At 39.5% G+C, this 27,943-nt stretch overlaps 2 non-coding genes across 2 annotated transcripts; one reads left to right on the top strand and one right to left on the bottom strand.

The window, feature by feature from the left end:
- Positions 1-270: 270 nt before the first annotated feature.
- Positions 271-378, bottom strand: LOC130953610 (small nucleolar RNA R71). Its single transcript, XR_009075772.1, has one exon. It is a non-coding gene; the product is annotated as a small nucleolar RNA R71 (small nucleolar RNA).
- A 16,135-nt stretch (positions 379-16,513) lies between these two features.
- On the top strand, positions 16,514-16,617 carry LOC130952367 (small nucleolar RNA R71). Its single transcript, XR_009074547.1, has one exon. It is a non-coding gene; the product is annotated as a small nucleolar RNA R71 (small nucleolar RNA).
- The last annotated feature ends 11,326 nt before the right edge of the window (positions 16,618-27,943 follow it).

Here is a 27,943-nt window from a genome sequence, read left to right as displayed (position 1 = left end):
CAATTAGTTTCTCTAATGCAACAGAATTGCAAATTCCATGGACTTCCATTGGAAGATCCTCATCAGTTCTTAGCTGAATTCTTGCAAATCTGTGACACTGTCAAGACTAATGGGGTTGACCCTGAAGTCTACAGACTAATGCTATTCCCTTTTGCTGTAAGAGACAGAGCTAGGACATGGTTGGACTCACAACCTAAAGAAAGCCTGGACTCTTGGGAAAAGCTAGTCAATACCTTCTTGGCAAAGTTCTTTCCACCTCAAAAATTGAGTAAGCTTAGAGTGGAGGTCCAAACCTTCAGACAGAAGGATGGAGAATCCCTCTATGAAGCTTGGGAAAGATACAAACAATTGATCAGAAAATGTCCTTCTGACATGCTTTCTGAATGGAGCATCATAGGTATTTTCTATAATGGTCTCTCTGAACTATCCAAGATGTCTTTGGATAGCTCTGCCGGAGGATCTCTTCATCTGAAGAAGACGCCTACACAGGCTCAAGAGCTAATTGAAATGGTTGCAAATAACCAATTCATGTACACTTCTGAAAGGAATCCTGTGAACAATGGGACAAATCAGAAGAAAGGAGTTATTGAGATTGACACTCTGAATGCCATTCTGGCTCAGAATAAGATATTGACTCAACAAGTCAATTTGATTTCTCAAAGTCTGTCTGGAATGCAAAATGCACCAAGCAGTACTAAGGATGCTTCAACTGAAGAAAAAGCTTGTGATCCTGAGAACCCTTCAATGGAAGAGGTGAATTACCTAGGAGAACCCTATGGAAACACCTATAATTCTTCATGGAGAAATCACCCAAATTTCTCATGGAAGAATCAAGAGAGACCTCAACAAGGTCTCAACAATAATGGTGGAAGAAACAGGTTTAGCAATGGCAAGCCTTTTCCATCATCTTCTCAGCAACAGACAGAGAATTCTAAGCAGAACCCCTCTGACTTAGCAACCATGGTCTCTGATCTAATCAAAACCACTCAAAGTTTCATGACTGAAACAAGGTCTTCCATTAGGAATTTGGAGGCACAAGTGGGACAGCTGAGCAAGAAAGTTACTGAACTCCCTCCAAGTACTCTTCCAAGCAACACAGAAGAAAATCCAAAAGAAGAGTGCAAGGCCATCAACATGGCCGAATTTGGAGAGGAAGGAGAGGAAGTGAACGCCACTGAGGAAGACCTCAGTAGGCGTGCACTGACCTCCACTGAGTTCCCAAATGAGGAACCATGGGAATCTGAGGCTCAAAATGAGACCATAGAGATTCCATTGGATTTACTTCTGCCATTCATGAGCTCTGATGAGTATTCTTCCTCTGAAGAGGATGAGTATGTCACTGAAGAGCAAGTTGCTAAATACCTTGGAGCAATCATGAAGCTAAATGACAAGTTATTTGGAAATGAGACTTGGGAGGATGAACCTCCTTTGCTCACCAAAGAACTGGATGACTTGTCTAGGCAGAAATTACCTCAAAAGAGACAAGATCCTGGGAAGTTTTCAGTACCTTGTACCATAGGCACCATGACCTTCAAGAAGGCTCTGTGTGACTTAGGGTCAAGTGTAAACCTCATGCCTCTATCTGTAATGGAGAAGCTAAGGATCTTTGAGGTACAAGCTGCAAGAATTTCACTAGAGATGGCAGACAACTCAAGAAAACAAGCTTATGGACTTGTAGAGGATGTATTGGTGAAGATTGAAGACCATTACATCCCTACTGATTTCATAGTCCTAGAGACTGGGAAGTGCATGGATGAATCCATCATCCTTGGCAGATCCTTCCTAGCCACAGCAAAGGCTGTGATTGATGTTGATGGAGGTGAACTGATCATTCAAGTGAATGAAGAATCCTTTGTGTTTAAGGCTCAAGAATATCCCTCTATCACCATGGAGAAGAAGCATGAAGAGCTTCTCTCAAATCAGAGTCAAACAGAGCCCCCACAGTCAAACTCTAAGTTTGGTGTTGGGAGGCCACAACCAAACTCTAAGTTTGGTGTTGAACCCCCACATTCAAACTCTAAGTTTGGTGTTGGGAGGTTCCAACATTGCTCTGAGTATCTGTGAGGCTCCATGAGAGCCCTCTGTCAAGCTACTGACATTAAAGAAGCGCTTGTTGGGAGGCAACCCAATGTTATATTTTATCTATTTTCTTTTGTTATTTTTTGTTATTTTGTAGGTTGATGATCATAAGAAGACACAAAATCAATTGAAAAAGCAAAAATAGAATGAAAAACAGGAAGAAAAACAGCACACCCTGGAGGAAGAACCCACTGGCGTTTAAACGCCAGTGAGGCTAGCAGTTGGGCGTTTAACGCCCAGTCTGGCACCATTCTGGGCGTTTAACGCCAGAAAGGGGCACCAGACTGGTGTTAAACGCCAGAAAAGGGCAAGAACCTGGCGTTAAACGCCAGGAATGGGCACCAGCCCGGCGTTTAACGCCAGAAATGGCTCAAAACGTGATTTTGAATGCCATTTGGTGCAGGGATGACTTTTCCTTGACACCTCAGGATCTGTGGACCCCACAGGATCCCCATAAACCCTTCTTCACTCCTTTATTTTCACACCACCTAAACACCACTTCTCCCCCTCTTTGGCCGAACACAAAGCCATCTCCTTTTTCCTCATTTCTTCTTCTTCTACTCTCTTCTTTCTTCTTTTGCTCGAGGACGAGCAAACCTTTTAAGTTTGGTGTGGTAAAAGCATTGCTTTTTGTTTTTCCATAACCATTTATGGCATCCAAGGCCAGAGAAACCTCTAGAAAGAGGAAAGGGAAGGCAAAAGCTTCTACCTCCGAGTCATGAGAGATGGAGAGATTCATCTCAAGGGTGCATCAAGACCACTTCTATGAAGTTGTGGCCATGAAGAAGGGTCAACTTTTGATCAAAAGGTTGGACCAAGTCCTCATAGATATCTGTGAAGAGGACGCCCAATGGAAGAGAAATTCAAGAGGGAAGCCAGTTCAACTGAGAAGGCATGACCTCAAGCCCATCACTAAGAAAAGGATGGAGCAAACAAGAGATCCTCCTCCTCCTCATGAAGTCCCTAAGATGCCTCAAGGGATGCACTTTCCTCCACAAAACTATTGGGAGCAAATCAACACCTCCCTAGGAGAATTGAGTTCCAACATGGGACAACTAAGGGTGGAGCACCAAGAACACTCCATTCTCCTCCATGAAATTAGAGAAGATCAAAGAATCATGAGAGAGGAGCAACAAAGACAAGGAAGAGACATTGAGGAGCTCAAGCACTCCATAAGACCTTCAAGAGGAAGAACAAGCCGCCATCACTAAGGTGGACCCGTTCTTTAATTTCCTTATTGTTTGTTTTTCTGTTTTTCGAAATTTTCATGCTTATGTTTATCTATGTTTGTGTCTTGTGATCATTAGTGTCTTAGTGCCTATGCCTTAAAGTTATGAATGTCCTATGAATCCATCACCTTTCTTAAATGAAAACTGTTTTTAATCACAAAAGAACAAGAAGTACAGGATTTCAAATTCATCTTTAAAACTAGCTTAATTAGTTTGATGTGGTGGCAACACTTTTGTTCTCTGAATGTATGCTTGAACAGTGCATATATCTTTTGAATTTGTTGTTCATGAATGTTAAAAATTGTTGGCTCTTGAAAGAATGATGAAAAAGGAGACATGTTACTGAGGATCTGAAAAATCATAAAAATGATTCTTGAAGCAAGAAAAAGCAGTGAATACAAAAAAAAAAAAGAAGAGAAAGAGAAAAACGAAAAAAAAAGGGGAGAAAGAAAAAGAAAAGAAAAAGGAAGAAATAAAGTTGTGATCCAAGGCAAAAAGTGTGTGCTTAAGAACCCTGGACACACTACAAGAAAAATACCCATTCAGCCACACTTTTTTTAAGCTACATTTGAAAAGCGTAGCCTATTCATAGAATAGGCTACGCTTTTCTCCGTGTTGCCTTTTTATAAGAGAAAAGGATACACAAATGCGGCATCATTTAAAAAGCGTAGCCTTAGGTATTATAGAAATCACTTATAAAGCGTAGCCGTAGGTTGATATCTATAGGTTCACTTTTCATATCAAAGGAGACGCTTTTAAAGGGTAGCCTATTTGTTAAGTTTTGGGTGCACTTTAAAAGCGTAGCCTAATGTATCTAGGCCAAATGCACCTAAACACTTAGTAATTTTTCTTTTCCTTATCACCAAATCACACTCACCTTCGAATACCCTCACTTTCGCCTTCTGATCAGAAAAAAGTTTCGCCCCTCACCTTCGCAAATCACCTTCGAATTAATTGTTGAAAACCCTTCCCTAACACACCCACACACTCACACTCATTCTCACCATCACTCACCACTGCCACCACGCCCCCTTTCACACACACACACCCAGATCCAAGAGAAAGAGTGAAACCAGAGGGAGGAGAGGAGGGAGACGGAGATGAGAGAGCGCGATCGAGAGAATAGAGAGTGAGAGGGGGTCACCGCCGCAACGTCGCTGCAGCTGCCGCCATTGCCGTCGCAGAGCAGGGAGCCCGGAGGGGAGAGAGAGACGATTTGCAGACGAGATGGAGAGAGAGGACGAAGATGCGACGCAAGAGAGGAGGCTGTTCCGCCGTGCACTGTCGTTGCTCCTGGGGTCGATTGAAGCCGCCACCGCAGCTAGGGCTTGCCGTGCTCCTGCCCGTACTCCTAACCTCTGTCTCTCTCTCTCCCTCTTCAACTTTCATTTCATTCTCATTTCAATTTTAATTTCGATGTCTCTGTAGGCAACAATATATTTTAGAAGTTATATTGGACTGGAAGAGAGGGAAGGGGAGTGTTTGAACTTTCAATTTCATTAATTTTTGCTGAATTTCTGTGCCTGTGGGTGAATACTGGATTGTGAAGGATGGTTAGGATTGTGAATACAGAAGTTTGGACCTCTTCATATATGGTATCCCTTCTTTTTTTAATTCCCACAAGAGCATAGGATTGGTTAAACAGAGCAAATTGAAACTTTGAATGTTCCCCTCCTGCAGGGAACAATGCTGATCGATTCCTGCATTGGAGCACTAGGTTCCAAATTGTTCTAGGCGTGGAAAGGGGATTGCAGTACCTTCATGAGGATTCACATCTAAGAATTGTTCACCGAGACATCAAAGCAAGCAACATTCTTCTTGATCATAAGTTTCATCCCAAGATTGGAGACTTTGGCCTTGCTAGGTTCTTCCCTGAAGACCAAGCTTATCTTAGCACACAATTCGCTGGAACATTGTAAGTCCAATTATTAAATATTTTAATTACTATGTATGCTAGCTGCATATTCACCATGTTACTCATGTTATATTTCAGTTTTCTATTTATGTTTTTTTTGTCATAAATTGGATAGCCTATAATTTTGAGTATTATAATATCACAACACACACCTATACTACACACACAGTTATACACAAAATATTAAGAGTTCTCATCCACTATTGACCCTAATCAAGTCTCAAACCTGAGTACGCAACACATATCATAGGGGAGTGATGTGAGCTTATGAATGAATCTGGTTTGCCATGTTACCAGGTTTAGTTATTAAGTAATTGAGCTGAGCTGTAAGTTTGACAAATGAAATGGTTTCCTGCCAGCGCCAAAAGGGCTGTTTTCGCCAGAACCAGAACATTATCGAGGACCAAAGCTAAAAGTTGCCATCATTGGAGCTGGGCTTTCTGGCATGTCAACTACAGTGGAACTCTTGGATCAAGGACACGAGGTTTAGCTCCTTTAATCTTTAATATCACACTTCCTCCATTTCATATTTTATAAGTCATTTTGATACTTTGATTTATGAATATATGTGAAAAGTCAAAGCGACTTATCAATATGGAACGAAGAAAATGTTATTTTGAAATTGGATGTTATGGTGTACATGGTAAACTTGATTTTTGAAGCAAAGGGGAGTGATTTGGTCAGTTTCTTAACACAATTATGGTGTTAAATTTATTAGGATATTCTAGCTAATGCATTTTATCTAGTATGTTTACTTCTAATTGCTCTCGATCAGGTGGATATATATGAGTCGAGGACTTTTATTGGTGGGAAAGTTGGTTCTGTTGTTGATAAGAAAAGAAACCAAATTGAAATGGGATTTCTTACAAATAGAAGTTGGTAAACGGACTTGATTGATCCCGTCTTTGAAATTCTCCAACCCCTCTGTTTATTTATGGTCTGAGAAGTTAAAAAATATTAAATATATAAGCCTAGGAAACTTTGCCTAAGCAAAATTGATCAATTTTTCATGCCCATTGTGTTTAGGATTTGAAAAGCCATGCTTTATAGATGAATCCTTTGTTTTGCTTTTTTATCATATTATCCTTCTCCTTAAATCTTAATGAAATTATTCTTTTATAAAAAAGATAAAAAAAATGTCTGTTGTATTTAACTTATAATATATTTTATTAATCCATCATATTTTTTCAAAAACTCTGCTGATCTGAGCTTATTTTCTAATGTGCAGTCCCAGAAAAATACACAGGTGTTGCAGAAGCTGATTTTCTGGTATTTCTTATTAGAAAAAATACCATTTTTTTTCATTTTCAAGTTTTCCCTTGTTGACTTTAGTAATATTAGTCTTGTAAATTTATTAGAAATTTTAAAATTTTAAATTTACAAACTGTAGATAAAGGTTGAAGACTTCTTTAGGTACTTTTTCTCAGATGATGCTGTAAACTTCCATGAGTCTTTCCATAAAAGATGTGGTGATAAAGGTAGCCTGCATGAAACAACTATGAAACCTCTGCATTTAAAAAATCATCTTTAATTTTGTATGCTTTGCTGGTTGTGAGTATGGTTTAAAGAGAAAAATTTAAGATGACTAATACCTGTCAATACACCTTAATGTTTTGTCGAGGATGATTTTTTAATTCCCCCCCCCTTTCAGACTTCAAGTGTAGTTCGTGGCGTCCTCAAGAGAAATTTGGGTATGCTCGTGAACTATCTTTCAACATCCAATAAGACTTTATCTTGGTATGTTTCTGTCAGCTTTATTTCTCTTTTCTATCTGAGGTTCAACTAAAATTTTGAATGAAGCCAAAGTGAATGCCTAATATGGGGGCTTATTTACAGAGAAATATATGAACATATTGATGAGTTACAAAATTCCATTTCATGGAAAAAATGATTGAGTAGTGCATGCTTTAAGACTTAAGTAGTTAAGTTTGAAGTTATTAATTCAAATTAAGTAAATATAAGATAGAAAAAATTGTTAAATCTAAGATCCTGAGCATATGTCCTTTGATAAAGCAATAATAAGATCTTTGATGCGTCCCTATGATTTTTAAAAACTTATTAAACTGTTCCTATGGAGACCTGCTAGTGGACATAATTGTGTTTCCTTTTCAGGAGCAAAATTTGGTGGCTCACCCAGCACCACCAGCGTCTGCTGTGTTTGCCTGCTGTTTCACAAATTCCTTTTCTTCGATTCTGCCTGCTGCTATTCTGTCCTGTGCTATCCGGTTCTACCCTAATTTCCACCTTCTTCTAGGTTGTCTTTTTTTTTCCTGCCCTATTTTGTTGTTTTGCCGTTATCTCTTGAATGATTTAATTGCTGCTGCTGCTGCTGGGTCCCAAATCTGTTTGATTATATCAATTTAATTCTTGCTAAATGATGATTGTGCTGAATTTGTGGTTAAATGGTTGCATGGCGGTTACAATTTTTTTGTCTGTAATTTTTACAGTTATTTTGGTTTAGTTGTTTGAGCTGGTAGCAGTGTTGTGCTAACTTTTAAGAATCATTTAATACATGGATTAATTCTGGAATCTCGATAAACAAACCTATAAACAAACCTTTTCATATTTGCTCAGGGGCTGTTATTTCCAACAAGGTATGGAAGTTAAGATGGAAATGAAGGTGGAAGATGCATATAGGAAGTCAATGGAGACAGTGTTGAATTGGATACAAGATACTGTAAATCTTAACAAGAGTCAAGTTTTCTTTCGTACATATACACCCGTGCACTTCAGGTTTGTAATTTGTTGCAACAATTGTTATGATTTATATTTTGCCTTCCAAGTTTTACATATATTTATCCAATAATGTAAGAACAGAAGTGGAGATTGGAGAAGCGGTGGAAGTTGTCATTTGGAAACACTGCCAGAGCTTAACATGTCATTAGTGCCTAATGATAACTGGTCACAATTCAAAATAGGCAATTCATTGCTATCATCACACAAAAATAGCACTGAACTTGTCAAGTTAAAAATATTGAATATAACAGAGATGACAGCTCAGAGAAAAGATGGACACTCATCAATTTACTATCTTGGTCCGAATGGCGGCACGGCGGCACTCCATCGGCAAGATTGCAGCCACTAGTGTCTGCATGGTGTACCTGATACATGGAATGAGCTGCTTTATGCAATGTTCATGAAACATGAAGGCTTCTCATAGCAAGGAACTTCAAAGAGTCATGGAAGCATTATATACAGCAATTCTTTTTTATTTGTCTTGGGCAGCAAGGACTCGCAAATTGTTCTCAGCAGTCTCAAAAAGACGCTAACACGTAGAATAGAATTATGTATTTATTTAAAGAAATTATTTAGTATAATTATGTATTTATTTTTATTTTATAATATTCAATTCATTCAAATAAAAATACAAAATTATTATACATGTAATATATAATCATATTACTAAATATTAGGTTTTAGAAAAAAAATTATTAGAATATATATATATATATATATATATATATAGAAAATAAAAAAAAACAATGAGGGACCTAAGGCTACACTTATATACAGTAGCTATAGTATACAAAAAAAAAGAGGGATCTAAGGCTACGCTTATAAAAAGTAGCTATGGTATACAATGTGGCTACGCTTTATAAGTGATGCAGTAGCATTGAAAAGCGTAGCCTATTCTGGAAAAATGAAAGCTGAAAAGCGTAGCCTTTGGTCCTGGACAGCATCACTTGAAAAGCGTAGCCTATTCCCAAACGCCAAAAGCGTAGCCCTTGGTGCAGAAAAGCGTAGCCTTTGAGAATAGACAACGGCCGAATAGGAATCACCCCAAAAAGCGTAGCCGTAGCCTAAAGCATCATTTTTTTTCACTTTTGGCTACACTTTTCAAGTGTACCTGAATGGGTGTTTTTCTTGTAGTGACACCTCTAATTGGGGACTCTAGCAAAGCTGAGTCACAATCTGAAAAGGTTCACCCAATTATGTGTCTGTGGCATGTATGTATCCGGTGGTAATACTGGAAGACAGAGTGCTTTGGGCCACGGCCAAGACTCATAAAGTAGCTGTGTTCAAGAATCATCATACTTAACTAAGAGAATCAATAACACTATCTGGATTCTGAGTTCCTAAAGAAGCCAATCATTCTGAATTTCAAGGGATAAAGTGAGATGCCAAAACTGTTCGGAGGCAAAAAGCTACTAGTCCCGCTCATCTAATTTGGAGCTAAGTTTCATTGATAATTTGGAGTCTATAGTATATTCTCTTCTTTTTATCTTATTTGATTTTCAGTTGCTTGGGGACAAGCAACAATTTAAGTTTGGTGTTGTGATGAGCGGATAATTTGTACCCTTTTTGGCATTGTTTTTAGTATGTTTTTGGTAGTTTTAGTTGAGTTTTTAGTATATTTTTATTAGTTTTTAGTTAAAATTCACTTTTCTGGACTTTACTATGAGTTTGTGTATTTTTCTGTGATTTCAGGTATTTTCTGGCTGAAATTGAGGGACCTGAGCAAAAATCTGATTCAGAGAACTGAAAAGGACTGCAGATGCTGTTGGATTCTGACCTCCCTGCACTCGAAGTGAATTTTCTGGAGCTACAGAAGCTCAATTGGTGCGCTCTCAACGGCGTTGGAAAGTAGACATCCTGGGCTTTCCAGCAATATATAATAGTCCATACTTTGCCCAAGATTTGATGGCCCAAACCGGCGTTCAAAGTCACCCTCAGGAATTCCAGCGTTAAACGCCGGAACTGGCACCAAAATGGGAGTTAAACGCCCAAACTGGCATAAAAGCTGGCGTTTAACTCCAAGAAGAGTCTCTACACGAAAATGCTTCATTGATCAGCCCAAGCACACACCAAGTGGGCCCGGAAGTGGATTTTTATGTCATTTACTCATCTCTGTACACCCTAGGCTACTAGTTTTCTATAAGTAGGACCTTTTACTATTGTATTAGACATCTTGGTAGCTATCCTTGAGTTTCATGCTATCTTAGATCATTTGGGAGGCTGGCCATTCGGCCATGCCTAGACCTTGTTCTTATGTATTTTCAACGGTGGAGTTTCTACACACCATAGATTAAGGTGTGGAGCTCTGCTGTACCTCGAGTATTAATGCAAATACTATTGTTCTTCTATTCAATTCCGCTTGTTCTTTGTCCAAGATATCACTTGTTCTTCAACTTGATGAATGTGATGATCCGTGACACTCATCACCATTCTCACCTATGAACAAGGTGACTGACAACCACTCTTGTTCTACAAGCATATGAGGCTCTAGTGTTTATCTCTTGGATTCCTGATACACGATGCATGGTTGATCGCCTGACAACCGAGTGCTCGCCTGACAAACGAGCCAGCCATTCCGTGAGATCAGAGTCTTCGTGGTATAGGCGAGAACTGATGGCGGCATTCAAGAGAATCCGGAAGGTCTAACCTTGTCTGTGGTATTCTGAGTAGGATTCAATGATTGAATGACTGTGACGTGCTTTAAACTCCTAGCAGGCGGGGCGTTAGTGACAGACGCAAAAGAATCGCTGGATTCTATTCCGGCCTGACCGAGAACCGACAGCTGATTAGCCATATGCTGTGACAGAGCATAGGAACATTTTCACTGAGAGGATGGGAGGTAGCCACTGACAACGGTGAAACCCTTGCATAAGCTTGCCATGGAAAGGAGTAAGAAGGATTGGATGAAGACAGTAGGAAAGCAGAGAGATGGAAGGGAAAGCATCTTCATACGCTTATCTGAAGCTCTCACCAATGATATACATAAGTATCTCTATCTTTATCTTTATGTTTTATTCATCATCTATACCCATTTGAGTCTGCCTGACTGAGATCTACAAGGTGACCATAGCTTGCTTCATACCAACAATCTCCGTGGGATCGACCCTTACTCGCGTAAGGTATTACTTGGACGACCCAGTGCACTTGCTGGTTAGTTGTGCAAAGTTGTGTAGTGAATCACAATTTCGCGCACCAAGTGCGAATGAATATCTTAGAATAAGAACAAGCGGAATTGAATAGAAGAACAATAGTAATTGCATTAATACTCGAGGTACAGCAGAGCCCCACACCTTAATCTATGGTGTGTAGAAACTCCATCGTTGAAAATACATAAGAACAAAAGTGATCATTGGCTTCGGTCCCAGAGTGGGAACCAGAAAAACCAAGATGAAAATACAATAGTAAAAGGTCCTATATATAGAGAACTAGTAGCCTAGGGTGTACAGAGATGAGTAAATGACATAAAAATCCACTTCCGGGCCCACTTGGTTTGTGCTTGGGCTGAGCATTGAAGCATTTTCGTGTAGAGACTCTTCTTGGAGTTAAACGCCAGCTTTTATGCCAGTTTGGGCGTTTAACTCCCATTTAGGTGCCAGTTCCGGCGTTTAACGCTGGGAAATCTGAAGGTGACTTTGAACGCCGGTTTGGGCCATCAAATCTTGAGCAAAGTATGGACTATCATATATTGCTGGAAAGCCCAGGATGTCTACTTTCTAACGCCGTTGAGAGCGCGCCAATTGGGCTTCTGTAGCTCCAGAAAATCCACTTTGAGTGCAGGGAGGTCAGAATCCAACAGCATCTGCAGTCCTTTTCAGTCTCTGGATCAGATTTTTGCTCAGGTCCCTCAATTTCAGCCAGAAAATACCTGAAATCACAGAAAAACACACAAAATCATAGTAAAGTCCAGAAAAGTAAATTTTAATTAAAAACTAATAAAAATTATACTAAAAACTAACTAAAACTACTAGAAACATACTAAAAACAATGCCAAAAAGCGTATAAATTATCCGCTCATCACAACACCAAACTTAAATTGTTGCTTGTCCCCAAGCAACTGAAAATCAAATAAGATAAAAAGAAGAGAATATACTATAGACTCCAAATTATCAATGAAACTTAGCTCCAAATTAGATGAGCGGGACTAGTAGCTTTTTGCCTCCGAACAGTTTTGGCATCTCACTTTATCCTTTGAAATTCAGAATGATTGGCTTCTTTAGGAACTCAGAATCCAGATAGTGTCATTGATTCTCCTAGTTAAGTATGATGATTCTTGAACACAGCTACTTATTGAGTCTTGGCCGTGGCCCAAAGCACTCTGTCTTCCAGTATTACCACCGGATACATACATGCCACAGACACATAATTGGGTGAACCTTTTCAGATTGTGACTCAGCTTTGCTAGAGTCCCCAACTAGAGGTGTCCAGGGTTCTTAAGCACACTCTTTTTGCCTTGGATCACAACTTTATTTCTTTCTTTTTTCTTTCTTTTTCTCTTTCTTTTTCGTTTTTTTTTTCGCCTCTTTTTTTTTTTGTATTCACTGCTTTTTCTTGCTTCAAGAATCATTTTTATGATTTTTCAGATCCTCAGTAACATGTCTCTTTTTTCATCATTCTTTCAAGAGCCAACAACTTTAACATTCATGAACAACAAATTCAAAAGACATATGCACTGTTCAAGCATACATTCAGAAAACAAAAAGTATTGTCACCACATCAAACTAATTAAGCTAGTTTTAAAGATGAATTCGAAATCCTGTACTTCTTGTTCTTTTGTGATTAAAAACAGTTTTCATTTAAGAAAGGTGATGGATTCATAGGACATTCATAGCTTTAAGGCATAGACACTAAGACACTAATGATCATAAGACACAAACATAGACAAAGATAAGCATGAAAATTTCGAAAAACAAGAAAATAAAGAACAAGGAGATTAAAGAACGGGTCCACCTCAGTGATGGCGGCTTGTTCTTCCTCTTGAAGGTCTTATGGAGTGCTTGAGCTCCTCAATGTCTCTTCCTTGTCTTTGTTGCTCCTCTCTCATGATTCTTTGATCTTCTCTAATTTCATGGAGGAGGATGGAATGTTCTTGGTGCTCCACCCTTAGTTGTCCCATGTTGGAACTCAATTCTCCTAGGGAGGTGTTAATTTGCTCCCAATAGTCTTGTGGAGGAAAGTGCATCCCTTGAGGCATCTCAGGGATCTCATGATGAGAGGGGTCTCTTGTTTGCTCCATCCTTTTCTTAGTAATGGGCTTGTCCTCATCAATGGGGATGTCTCCTTCTATGTCAACTCCAACTGAATAACAGAGGTGACAAATGAGGTGAGGAAAGGCTAACCTTGCCAAGGTAGAGGACTTGTCCGCCACCTTATAAAGTTCTTGGGCTATAACCTCATGAACTTCCACTTCTTCTCCTATCATGATGCTATGGATCATGATGGCCCGGTCTAGAGTAACTTCGGACCGGTTGCTAGTGGGAATGATTGAGCGTTGGATAAACTCCAACCATCCTCTAGCCACGGGTTTGAGGTCATGCCTTCTTAACTGAACCGGCTTCCCTCTTGAATCTCTCTTCCATTGGGCGCCCTCTTCACAAATGTCAGTGAGGACTTGGTCCAACCTTTGATTAAAGTTGACCCTTCTAGTGTAAGGATGTTCATCTCCTTGCATCATAGGCAAGTTGAATGCCAACCTTACATTTTCCGGACTAAAATCTAAGTATTTCCCTCGAACCATAGTAAGCCAATTCTTTGGATCCGGGTTCACACTTTGATCATGGTTCTTGGTGATCCATGCATTGGCATAGAACTCTTGAACCATTAAGATTCTGACTTGTTGAATGGGGTTAGTGAGAACTTCCCAACCTCTTCTTCGGATCTCATGTCGGATCTCCGGATATTCACTCTTTTTGAGTGAAAAAGGGACCTCGGGGATCACCTTCTTCAAGGCCACAACTTCATAGAAGTGGTCTTGATGCACCCTTGAGATGAATCTCTCCATCTCCCATGACTCGGAGGTGGAAGCTTTTGCCTTCCCTTTCCTCTTTCTAGAGGTTTCTCCGGCCTTGGATGCCATAAATGGTTATGGAAAAACGAAAAGCAACGCTTTTACCACACCAAACTTAAAAGGTTTGCTCGTCCTCGAGCAAAAGAAGAAAGAAGAGAGTAGAAGAAGAAGAAATGGAGGAGAGGGAGATGGCTTTGTGGTTCGGCCATGATGGGTGGGTTTGGGAGGGAAAGTGGTTTGAATTTGAATGGTGAGGTAGGTGGGATTTTATGAAGGATGGATGTGAGTGGTGAAGAGAAAGATGGGATTTGATAGGTGAAGGGTTTTTGGGGAAGAGGTCATGAGGTGATTGGTGAATGGGTGAAGAAGAGAGAGAGTGGTGGGGTTGGTGGGGATCTTGTGGGGTCCACAGATCCTGAGGTGTCAAGGAAAAGTCATCCCTGCACCAAATGGCATGCAAAAACGCGTTTTGAGCCAATTCTGGCGTTAAACGCCGGGCTGGTGCCCATTTCTGGCGTTTAACGCCAGGTTCTTGCCCTTTCCTGGCGTTTAACGCCAGTCTGGTGCCCCTTTCTGGCGTTAAACGCCCAGAATGGTGCCAGACTGGGCGTTAAACGCCCACTTGCTAGCCTTACTGGCGTTTAAACGCCAGTAGGTTCTTCCTCCAGGGTGTGCTGTTTTTCTTCCTGTTTTTCATTCTGTTTTTGCTTTTTCAATTGATTTTGTGACTTCTTATGATCATCAACCTACAAAAAACATAAAATAACAAAAGAAAATAGATAAAATATAACATTGGGTTGCCTCCCAACAAGCGCTTCTTTAATGTCAATAGCTTGACAGAGGGCTCTCATGGAGCCTCACAGATACTCAGAGCAATGTTGGAACCTCCCAACACCAAACTTAGAGTTTGAATGTGGGGGTTCAACACCAAACTTAGAGTTTGGTTGTGGCCTCCCAACACTAAACTTAGAGTTTGACTGTGGGGGCTCTGTTTGACTCTGTTTTGAGAGAAGCTCCTCATGCTTCCTCTCCATGGTGACAGAGGGATATCCTTGAGCCTTGAACACAAAGGATTCTTCATTCACTTGAATGATCAGTTCACCTCTATCAACATCAATCACAGCCTTTGCTGTGGCTAGGAAGGGTCTGCCAAGGATGATGGATTCATCCATGCACTTCCCAGTCTCTAGGACTATGAAATCAGCAAGGATGTAATGGTCTTCAATCTTTACCAAAACATCCTCTACAAGTCCATAAGCTTGTTTTCTTGAGTTGTCTGCCATCTCTAGTGAGATTCTTGCAGCTTGTACCTCAAAGATCCCTAGCTTCTCCACTACAGAGAGAGGCATGAGGTTTACACTTGACCCTAAGTCACACAGAGCCTTCTTGAAGGTCATGGTGCCTATGGTGGAAGGTATGGAAAACTTCCCAGGATCTTGTCTCTTTTGAGGTAATTTCTTCCTAGACAAGTCATCCAGTTCTTTGGTGAGCAAAGGAGGTTTGTTCTCCCAAGTCTCATTTCCAAATAACTTGTCATTTAGCTTCATGATTGCTCCAAGGTATTTAGCAACTTGCTCTTCAGTGACATACTCATCCTCTTCAGAGGAAGAATACTCATCAGAGCTCATGAATGGCAGAAGTAAATCCAATGGAATCTCTATGGTCTCATTTTGAGCCTCAGATTCCCATGGTTCCTCATTGGGGAACTCATTGGAGGTCAGTGCACGCCCATTGAGGTCTCCCTCAGTGGCGTTCACTTCCTCTCCCTCCTCTCCAAATTCGGCCATGTTGACGGCCTTGCACTCTCCTTTTGGATTTTCTTCTGTATTGCTTGGGAGAGTACTAGGAGGGAGTTCAGTAACTTTCTTGCTCAGCTGACCCACTTGTGCCTCCAAATTCCTAATGGAGGATCTTGTTTCAGCCATGAAACTTTGAGTGGTTTTGATTAGATCAGAGACCATGGTTGCTAAGTCAGAGGGGTTCTGCTTAGAATTCTCTGTCTGTTGCTGAGAAGATGATGGAAAAGGCTTGCCATTGCTAAACCTGTTTCTTCCACCATTATTGTTGTTGAAACCTTGTTGAGGTCTCTGTTGATCCTTCCATGAGAAATTTGGGTGATTTCTCCATGAAGAATTATAGGTGTTTCCATAGGGTTCTCCTAGGTAATTCACCTCTTCCATTGAAGGGTTCTCAGGATCATAAGCTTCTTCTTCAGATGAAGCATCCTTAGTACTGCTTGGTGCATTTTGCATTCCAGACAGACTTTGAGAAATCAAATTGACTTGTTGAGTCAATATTTTATTCTGAGCCAATATGGCATTCAGAGTGTCAATCTCAAGAACTCCTTTCTTCTGATTAGTCCCATTGTTCACAGGATTCCTTTCAGAAGTATACATGAATCGATTATTTGCAACCATTTCAATTAGCTCTTGAGCTTCTGTAGGCGTCTTCTACAAATGAAGAGATCCTCCAGCAGAGCTATCCAAAGACATCTTGGATAGTTCAGAGAGACCATCATAGAAAATATCTATGATGCTCCATTCAGAAAGCATGTCAGATGGACATTTTCTGATCAATTGTTTGTATCTTTCCCAAGCTTCATAGAGGGATTCTCCATCCTTCTGTCTGAAGGTTTGGACTTCCACTCTAAGCTTACTCAATTTTTGAGGTGGAAAGAACTTTGCCAAGAAGGCATTGACTAGCTTTTCCCATGAGTCCAGGCTTTCTTTAGGTTGTGAGTCCAACCATGTCCTAGCTCTGTCTCTTACAGCAAAAGGGAATAGCATTAGTTTGTAGACCTCAGGGTCAACCCCATTAGTCTTGACAGTGTCACAGATTTGCAAGAATTCAGCTAAGAACTGATGAGGATCTTCCAATGAAAGTCCATGGAACTTGCAATTCTGTTGCATTAGAGAAAATAATTGAGGCTTAAGCTCAAAGTTGTTTGCTCCAATGGCAGGGATAGAGATGCTTCTCCCATAGAAGTCGGGAGTAGGTGCAGTAAAGTCACCCAGCACCTTCCTTGCATTGTTGGCATTGTTGTTGTTTTCGGCTGCCATGGGTTCTTCTTCTTTGAAGAATTCGGTTAGGTTCTCTACAGAGAGTTGTGCCTTAGCTTCTCTTAGCTTTCGCTTCAAGGCCCTTTCAGGTTCAGGGTCAGCTTCAACAAGAATGCCTTTGTCTTTGTTCCTGCTCATATGAAGGAGAAGAGAACAAGAAAATATGGAATCCTCTATGTCACAGTATAGAGATTCCTTGAGGTGTCAGAAGAATAGAAAATTAGAAGGAAGAAGTAGAGAATTCGAACTTAATCAGATAGAGTTCGAATTGTGCATTAAGGAAGAGTGGTACTCCATAAATAGAAGGATGTGAGAAGAGGGGAAGAAATTTCAAAAATTCAATTAAAAGGATTTTAAAAACATTTTGAAAAACTTTAATTGATTTTCGAAAAACCAAGGGTGGGAAAGAAATCAAGTGATTTTTGAAAAAGAATTTGAAATTGGAAATTAAAAAGATTTGATTGGAATCTATTTTGAAAAAGATGTGATTAAAAAGATATGATTGAAAAGTTATGGTTTTATAAAGATGTGATTGAGAAGATATGATTTGAAAAACAATTTTAAAAAGATTTGATTTTAAAAATTAATGATTTGCCTAACAAGAAAAGATATGATTCAAACATTAAACCTTTCTCAACAGAAAAGGCAACAAATTTGAGATGTTCAATCAAATCATTAATTGTTAGTAAGTATCTTTGAAAAAAGGAAAGAAATTGATTTTGAAAAAGATTTGATTGAAAAGATATGATTTGATTTTGAAAAACTTTGAAAACTTAAAAAAAATTGATTTGAAAACAAAATCTTCCCTCTTGTGCCATCCTGGCGTTAAACGCCCAGAATGGTGCACATTCTGGCGTTTAACGCCCAAAACTCTACCCTTTTGGGCGTTAAACGCCCAGCCAGGCACCCTGGCTGGCGTTTAAACGCCAGTCTGTCTTCTTCACTGGGCATTTTTGAATGCCCAGCTTTTTCTGTGTGATTCCTCTGCAGTATGTTCTGAATCTTCAATTCTCTGTATTATTGACTTGAAAAGACACAAATTAAAAATATTTTTGGATTTTTAATAATGAGGAATAATCAAAATGCAACTAAAATCAAATAACAATGCATGCAAGACACCAAACTTAGCAGTTTGTATACTACTGACACTAACAAGATGAGAATGCATATGAGAAACAACAAAACACTCAAATCAGTAGAATTCAAAGATCAAAACAAGGAAATCATCAAGAACATCTTGAAGATTAATGAAGACACATGAATGAATGCAAGAAGAACAGAAACATGCAATTGACACCAAACTTAACATGAGACACTAGACTCAAACAAGAAACATAAAATATTTTTGGTTTTTATGATTTTGAAATTTTTTTTTTGATTTTTCGAAAATTATGTGGAAGAAGAAAATAAAGGTATCAAAATTCTTAATGAAAATTCCAGGAATCATGCAATGTTAGTCTAAAGCTTCAGTCTAAAGGAATTAGACATGGCTAGCCAAGCTTCAGCAGGACATTGCATTCAAGAGCTAAATTGATGAGGATCAATCAGCTTTGGTGATGATAAGAACATCACCTTGAAACACTAGAATTCATTCTTAAGAACTCTGAAAAAAAAATACCTAATCTAAGCAACAAGATGAACCGTCAGTTGTCCATACACAAACAATCCCCGGCAACGGCGCCAAAAACTTGGTGCGCGAAATTGTGATCACTACAACTCCGCACAACTAACCAGCAAGTGCACTGGGTCGTCCAAGTAATAAACCTTACGCGAGTAAGGGTCGATCCCACGGAGATTGTTGGTATGAAGCAAGCTATGGTCACCTTGTAAATCTTAGTCAGGCAGACTCAAAGGGGTATAGATGATGAATGAAACATAAAGATAAAGATAGAGATACTTATGTATATCATTGGTGAGAGCTTCAGATAAGTGTATGAAGATGCTTTCCCTTCCGTCTCTCTGCTTTCCTACTGTCTTCATCCAATTCTTCTTACTCCTTTCCATGGCAAGCTGTATGTAGGGTTTCACCGTTGTCAGTGGCTACCTCCCATCCTCTCATTGGAAATGTTCAACGCACCCTGTCACGGCACGGCTATCCATCTGTCGGTTCTCAATCAGGCCGGAATAGAATCCAGTGATTCTTTTGTGTCTGTCACTAACGCCCCGCCCTCAGGAGTTTGAAGCACATCACAGTCATTCAATCATTGAATCCCACTCAGAATACCACAGACAAGGTTTAGACCTTCCGGATTCTCTTGAATGCCGCCATCAGTTCTAGCTTATACCACGAAGATTCCGGTTAAAGAACCCAAGAGATAAACATTAGAGCCTTGTTTGCTTGTAGAACAAGAGTGGTTGTCAGTCACTTTGTTCATCAGTGAGAATGATGATGAGTGTCACATAATCATCACATTCATCAAGTTCTTGAGTGCGAATGAATATCTTAGAATAAGAACAAGCGGAATTGAATAGAAGAACAATAGTAATTGCATTAATACTCGAGGTACAGCAGAGCCCCACACCTTAATCTATGGTGTGTAGAAACTCCACCGTTGAAAATACATAAGAACAAAAGTGATCATTGGCTTCGGTCCCAGAGAGGGAACCAGAAAAACCAAGATGAAAATACAATAGTAAAAGGTCCTATATATAGAGAACTAGTAGCCTAGGGTGTACAGAGATGAGTAAATGACATAAAAATCCACTTCCGGGCCCACTTGGTGTGTGCTTGGGCTGAGCATTGAAGCATTTTCGTATAGAGACTCTTCTTGGAGTTAAACGCCAGCTTTTATGCCAGTTTGGGCGTTTAACTCCCATTTAGGTGCCAGTTCCGGCATTTAACGCTGGGAAATCTGAAGGTGCCTTTGAACGCCGGTTTGGGCCATCAAATCTTGGGCAAAGTATGGACTATCATATATTTCTGGAAAGCCCAGGATGTCTACTTTCCAACGCCGTTGAGAGCGCGCCAATTGGGCTTCTGTAGCTCCAGAAAATCCACTTCGAGTGCAGGGAGGTCAGAATCCAACAGCATCTGCAGTCCTTTTCAGTCTCTGGATCAGATTTTTGCTCAGGTCCCTCAATTTCAGCCAGAAAATATCTGAAATCACAGAAAAACACACAAACTCATAGTAAAGTCCAGAAAAGTGAATTTTAATTAAAAACTAATAAAAAAGTATACTAAAAACTAACTAAAACTACTAGAAACATACTAAAAACAATGCCAAAAAGCGTATAAATTATCCGCTCATCAGAGACCAAACCGTTGACACAAATAGTAAAGCTTGTTCATTCATAATATGTTTTACACAAACACATGACGGGCCTTACAAAATCAAATTCCACACCATAACAGAGTCACTATTTTCCTGTGCATAATAACAAGCACGCACATGTATCCAATACTTGCAAAAAATGTCAACCGGAAGTCCCTGAAATAAACTCCGACAACTTAACGATCAACATGGTCAACGGAGGGGATAGTTACTGAGCATGATCTACTTAAAGCAAAAGTGGCACCCATTCGTTAACATGTCAGTTCAACAAAACACAGTATGCTCTTATCAGCAAACTATAGGTGCATTAGATTGCGGTCAACGGTTGATCTCTCCAGGATGAACAAAATGTGACGAATGGACAACTTCAAAAGCCATTCGAAGAGTGTGTCACTGGTTACCGTTCCGCCCACACGGCCTACTCGGTCGCTGCGGCTTTGCCGAACAAATCCTGAACGTGCTTCCTTGCTTTTCTTACTGAAAGATGGCACCTCGTATCCCAGTTATCAACGGCCATGCATCCTATGTCCGTTCGTAGTGCGTTGTGCCTCCCCATGACAAGTCTAGAGCTAGTCGCATTCGCGGCGTTGCATTGACGACCTGGATTATGTCGAGGTAGATCAAGGACGAGATATTGCAAAATGGAACAGTCTTGCCGTGGGCATATGTCAAATTTGGTGAAAAATTAAGTTACCTGTATGTTGTAATTTCACCACAGGTGGGACTAGATCATCCACTGCGTCACTCACACTCCGCAATCGTTCCTGCAATCGTTTAGACACAATGTGACGTTAAATATCTCAGGTAAATGACAGACATGATAAAATTAAATTTGATGTCGTAACACATGATCTTTCATCCTGCTGGCCTATTTCAGGTTCCACGACAATGAAGGTAGAAGGTTTGAGAAAGATGCAGTTGACCTTATCGTTGTAGAAACTACGATCAGCAAGTATATTCTCTAGGAAAAATACCTATGCACCCATTACAAGTCTTTACGTTACATTTGTTTAGCAAGGCAGATTATTAAAATGAAAGAAAAAGAAACCATGCATTACCACATATCGCATTTGATCCTTGCAGGCCTTTGTCTCCTTACCAACCTTCAGAGAGTCTAAGTACACAAGTTCGCTGCTCACGAAATCGATGATCATGAGGTACCAGTGATTATCCTTATACATCGGCACGTACCCCTGTTGACATAGCCCGAACAAAACAACACGTGTTCATGTATGAATAGCCCTCACTGTTTAACCTACTCTGGATTCTATGCATACGAGTAAGAAACTACCTTGAATAAGTTGTCTGCCAACCCCATGAAATTCTTCCTAATGTACTCCAGGGTTTATGGACAATGGTGGCCTGGGCTAAGTGCAATTTGCTGTCAAGACATCAAACACGAAGACGAATATTTGGCATTCCAGCATGTAGACAACTATAACAATCTACTTCAAATCACAAAAGGAAATTAGATTTACAGGTACTGACCGAGAATCCAGTAGGAAGCCACCAACGCTTCAAAGACGATTTCGTGGTAATGCTCCTAGTAGACATCACAGCGGTCAAGCTGAGCACCTGCGAGCGTTACACATTCGAATGTCATATAAGTAGCAATATATAACTGGTATTCACCGGGCTAGGGGGCCTTATGTCATCGATCACTTGTTGTCTGGGGCACAGTGTCTGTAGAGACCCTCTAGTTACGGGGCAGTGTTCATCAGGAACGAGCACCTCACTGCATAGAAGAGAAAGAAAATCATAAGCGGGTATCCAAAGGCAACAGGTGTCACATCAAGGTGAGGCATAAAACTGTAGACACAATGCAAGAAACAAATTTTAAATTTTTTGTCTCTGAAAATGGTGCCAACCAACCTTGCTAGGAGGTCTTTACCGAAAATATATGCCGCTACCGCAAGATCCAGGCCCGCAAATTCCATTCCTTCAGGAGGTGGGAACAACAGGTCCATCCACTGTTACAAGGAAAAAATATTTATACAACGTAACTACTGTACATCACCCGTTGTTTGCGTAGAAGCAAGTTTCCGAATGCCTGACCTTAGAGATCTCTCCGCCATCCATGTAATGGCCAACGTGCATGTAGTATGTGAAGGGCATCCCCGGCCCATTCTGCTGAACGTCATCCATTCCGGCATACCCGTCATCGTCACTGAACTCCAACTTTCTCTATGGCAGAAATGGGTGCTTGCATCAGATGAATAAAAAAATTACCACATAATTAAAAAACAGTGGTCCGCTAGTATATGGCATGCAAAATGTCCAACTTCTGTCCTTATTACCTTCAGAGTGCGAATATTTTGGCCTGGATTGGAAACAGCCTGAGGAGGAATCTTGGTTGTTGATCATAATGAAACCCTCTTATGTGCCACAGATGTTGCTTTTCGACCACAGACGGTCTTCGTTCCTAGGTTGCCGTCGGTGCTCACCTCAACGGCTGGCTTGCCCTTCGCTTTCGTCGGCATAGACTGCAAAAGCAGTTCAATAACCTTGAAATTACCGGCAACAACTTTGTGTAGAGACTTTATTTGTCGTTCTGAACCCGTACCGCTGCGCTCTGAGTCGCTTCATCCCTTTTCAAATGCTGTAAAATCGGAAACAATGACTTGAAACATCATCGGATCAGATTCCACCATGTTAATCACATTCAAGGATGCATAATTGGTTTGTAGTCGTACCTGACAGATGGACCCAAGCAGTTGCAGTACCTGATCCTCAGACGAGGTCACATTCTCACTGGCATCCGTCTGGCCCTCCCTAAATACATGAAGATTTAAGACAAAAAATAAAACAAGACAGTCAGTGGCCTTCAGTATAATGTCACATAGTGTCATGCTACACATGAATGAAAATGTTGCTGCCAGATTCATAGAGAACGTACTTGTCCAACCCCGATGCACCTCGTACGGCTTCATTCTCTGAGGTCTTGCTTGGAGCAGATCCAGTTCCACCCTTTTCACCCTTTGGCTTCTCTATCAAGATACTATGGAAAGGCTATGTTTACGTGCGCGGAAAAGGCTTTATTGTGGTGTCAAACATGCATAACCAGCACCAACCTTTATAGGCTTAACTTGTCCAATAACACCTTTTCGAGCCATGGCCTTATGATACCCTGGCCCAATAAACCTCCATACCCTGTTTTTGAGATTTGTGTCAGATACATAACAACCAACTACGTGTGTTCACGGTTGAGGCATGACAAAGTGTAGTTGGAATAAAAGAGATTGTAGAATTAATTCAAGGTTTCAGTGAGTTTATGTCAACTTGATTTTATGTTTGACAATTTTGTACTCAAATTTATTTTGATAAAATAAATGTTTTTTGGACAGTAGTAGTGAAAATCACTTTTAGATAGATAAGTACTCTATTACAAAAAAATACAACACTAAATCACAATGGTCTTTTTTTTTTAATATATTTAATCCTGCGTTTATGGTGCTTTTAAAAATCATATGAACTATAATTTTTAGTATAGTACTCTATTTTAGTGTGTTTTAATATCCTACTATCGCACTTAAAATAAATATATATTTATAACATTAAAAATAACATGTAAAGGTCGACAACTTTTTACGTATTCTTTTTATAATACAAAGTATTATTTATTCAGGATGTTGAAAATAACATGTGCATATACCACCCGTTAGTATTCTTTTTAAATATTGTGAATAATCTTAATTTTGTTATTGTATTTGGTTCCAACTTTGTACTGGTTATATTCTGGATAAATTATTCTTAACGACCGCTAGCAAAATTTATTCATCAAGATAGACTTTTAATACCAAATTTATTAAGATGAATTAAATTTTTTAATTATATTTATAACATGTCAGAAGAATGACCAAATCTTTTTATAAATAGATAAAGTAGTTATTATTTATTTTTTCATATGTTTTTCGTATTTTTTATGTTAATAATTTTTATTTTTCTGAAGATTCTAATAATAATAAACATTAGTTATTTAGTTATTTTTATTGTTGTTTTATTTTCGTGATCTTTCATCCTTTTTTATCAGATTAACAGAAGAAAAAATATTAAACATCACATAAATCAAAATAATAAAAAATAACAAAAATTACTAATAGTTTGGGTGAAATGAAACTTATTAACATAAAAATATGAAAAATAAATAAAAAAAATTAATTACTGATATAGTTATCTCAAGATTTGGTCTTTTTTTTAAATATCATAAATTTTAAAAAAAGAGTTAATTGTTCTTAACATATTTAACTATTAAAAATCCTTCTTAATAGTTAAATCAACTCTAACTAACATTTAAAGTAATTTTTCCTTAAATGATGTTGATTATTGGTAGTTAATTTTTTATTTAAGTTATTATTTTTAACAGCAATAATAACACATATTATAACGTGTTAACACCAACTTTAAAGGTCATTCAGTTTTTCGTCCCAGTAGAGTGGCACAGAACAATTAACACTAACATTAATTGGACTACTCCCAACCAAAAAGCTGTAGCATCCGGGCCCATTCAGCTAAAGACGTCAATCAGTAACGAAAATTTTAAATATACACACTTTCCTTCGACCCTCACCTCATGAACAGAGCAAAACCAAGCGGAACTAGTTGATAGGGTTGGCCCTGAATTAAAAATTAAAATATGTGGTATACTGAACAGGTGGACGTTGGTAGGAACGCAAAGGTGCACAGGGACAGGTGGCAAACCACTATATGCCCAGTATCCTCACATTCACGTCAATTCCCGTTTCACGATGTATTGGATTCAAAGTCATCCAAGGTATACCATCGAAACACAGTCACATTTGCTTGGCCATAATCATCCATGGACAATAGACTAGAACCCATTTATATGCTTGGCAACAGATATAACTATCCACCCAAAACCCCTATGTAACCCATTCAATAAAACATTACAATTAAGCCACATAAAATCTACGTGCAAAGTGTCCATGTGGATACAATTTTAGCCATGACACTTGAAGGTGTTCTTAGATTAACATGTTATTGAACAAGGCAACCTGATCCTTCAAAGTTGCATTCTCCATCTCAAGTTGATATATGCGGTCACGATCCCTGTATGTGTGATGACGGCGTAGATCATCAAGCTGCCTCTGAACACGCATCACCACGCGGTAGTTATAGTCTAGTATCTTCTTTCTTGTCACGTTTAACACCCCTTCAATTCCTCGAAACGCAGCGTCCTCCCGAGCATCATCCTTAGACGTGCTAAGCTCGCCTTCAACTGTTATGGCCAAGCCTAAAGGATTTGAAGGAAGAACCACAGCAAACTCCACTAGTGGACCCTTGTCAGGCACATTGGTTTCTCTTCGATAAAACAGGGGAGGCCCAACACCAATCGAAGCACACACTCGTGCCAGTAAAATTTCTATATTCTCAACATAAAGGAAGTCGTCCGCCTGCCATGCACCCCTTCATACAAGGACAAAGCAACACGCACAGATTAGGAACATCAAATTTGACACCACGCACGCAAACCAGCCCCGCATGGATAGAAAGATTACCTTTGAACACTAGTACCCGGCTGTGACGACTCCCCAAATGAGACAACACATGCGTGAGGAGAGAGTTTTTCCTCCCCGACAAAGTCTGTTGGTGCACAGAACTAAACTTCGCACAACTGAACCAGCAAGTGCACTGGGTCGTCCAAGTAATACCTGAGTGAGTCAGGGTCGATCCTACGAGAATTGTGATTTGAATCAAGCTATGGTTATCTTGTAAATCTTAGTTAGGTGGGTAGAAAAGTTGTTTAGTTGTTTAAGCACATAAAAGTAAAATAAAGATAACGTTTCTCAATTGACGGTAAAAGCAATGATAAGAGGATAGGTAAGGTTTCAGAGATGCTTTACTCTTCTGGATCAAGTCGGTCTTACTGTCTACTCCAACTATGAATGACTTCTTCTATGGCAGGTTGTATGACTGCGTTTGTTTCTGAGAACAGGACAGGACAAGACACTAAGAACAGGATAGGACAAGACGCTGATAGACAGAGACACAAAATTTTGTGTTCTTGTATTTTGTTTGGTGATAAACTAGAACAAATTATGAAAATTCATTTTATTCTCATTTTTTTCATTCAAAAAATTTGAGATGAAAAATATAATAATAAAAAATAAAATTATGAAAAATTAACAAGAATAATGAAAGAAAAAATAAAAAATAAGTTGTGTCCCTTATTAGTGTCTCCGTGTCCTTCCTGCCAGGATGGACACAAAATACACTAATTCAGTGTCTTTAGACACATTGTCTCTGTACATGTCTTCTCTGCCAAACACGATTTTGCATCTCTGTGTCCCTGTCCCAGTGTCTTGTCTCTGTAAACAAATGCAGCCTATGTGATCAACGACTTTCTTTAGAGGTCGCCGATTCTCCTCCAGTGCTGAACCCCAGGGTTAGTGCGGATCCAGTCTGATTGAGGGTGAAGCTCCTGTAGTTCATTCCCCTTGATAATCCTACTCAAAATGTCATAGACAAGGTTGTATTTTACATATCAGAGAATGCTGCATCTTTGGTTCTAGCCTCTACCGCAAAGACTCTAATCTCCCTATACCTTGGCTGAACTGGTGTCTTGAGAAGTCTCTAATAAAGTCGCAGATTAGCCGTCTAAGAAATGTATAATCAAGTCAATGGTTCATCATTGTCCAATGAAAGATTCACTCTGAACCCATGTAGAATGAGATAACCTTGTGCCGGTTGAACGCATTAATCAGGATGAAGAACGAAGATGCATCTTATAATAGAGAATCAAACACGAATTGAGATAGAACAGTAGTACTTTTATTAATTCATAAAACTTAGCAGAGCTCCTAGCCTAACCTAGGAGGTTTAGAGACTCATACTGATAGAAAATACAATGAAACGTGTAAAGTGTCAAAAAGTCGGGAGAGCTAGATCTCAAACAAGGGTGATCTTCTCCTATATATAATAACCTAATAACTAAGGATTACAGAAATATGATAGGCTTAGGCTTGTAGTGCAAAAATTCACTTCCGAGGCCCATTTGGTGAGTGTTTAGGCTAAACTTTAGTTTCACTCACGTGCTAGGAGGCTTCTTGGGCATTGAACGCTGGCTAGGGACACCTTTTTGGGCGTTGGAAGCTGGCCACCTCTATGTGGACATTAGACGCTATAGCTGGCGTTGAACGCCAGTTTTAGGCCTTTAATTCTGAAGCAAAGTATAGATTATTATATATTTATGGAAAGCCCTGGATGTTAGCTTTCCATTGCCATTGAGAGAGCACCATTGGAACTTCTGTAGCTCCAGAAAAGCTCCTTCGAGTGCACAGAGGTAAGATCTTGATAGCATCTGCAGTGCTTTCTCTACCCCTGAATCAGACTTTTGCTCCAGCTCCTCAATTTCAGCCAGAAAATACCTGAAATTGCATAAAAATACACAAACTCATAGTAGAATCCAAAAATGTAAATTTTACACTAAAACCTATGAAAATATAATAAAACTGAAACAAAACATGTTAAAAACTATATGAAAATGATGCCAAAAAGCGTCTAAAATATCCGCTCATCATCCGTCACCGGGCTGAACACATGATCACTGCCCCCGGGGGCCAATGTCTCCACAACTACCTCTTCATGGGTGTGAAGCCATCTCAGTACTTTCTCGAAAGATCAAAAACCCT

Source organism: Arachis stenosperma, chromosome 9 (genome assembly GCF_014773155.1).
Source record: "Arachis stenosperma cultivar V10309 chromosome 9, arast.V10309.gnm1.PFL2, whole genome shotgun sequence".
Taxonomy (NCBI): domain Eukaryota; kingdom Viridiplantae; phylum Streptophyta; class Magnoliopsida; order Fabales; family Fabaceae; genus Arachis; species Arachis stenosperma.
The sequence above is the reverse complement of the archived record's forward strand: the minus strand, read 5'-3'. Positions and strand labels throughout refer to the sequence as shown.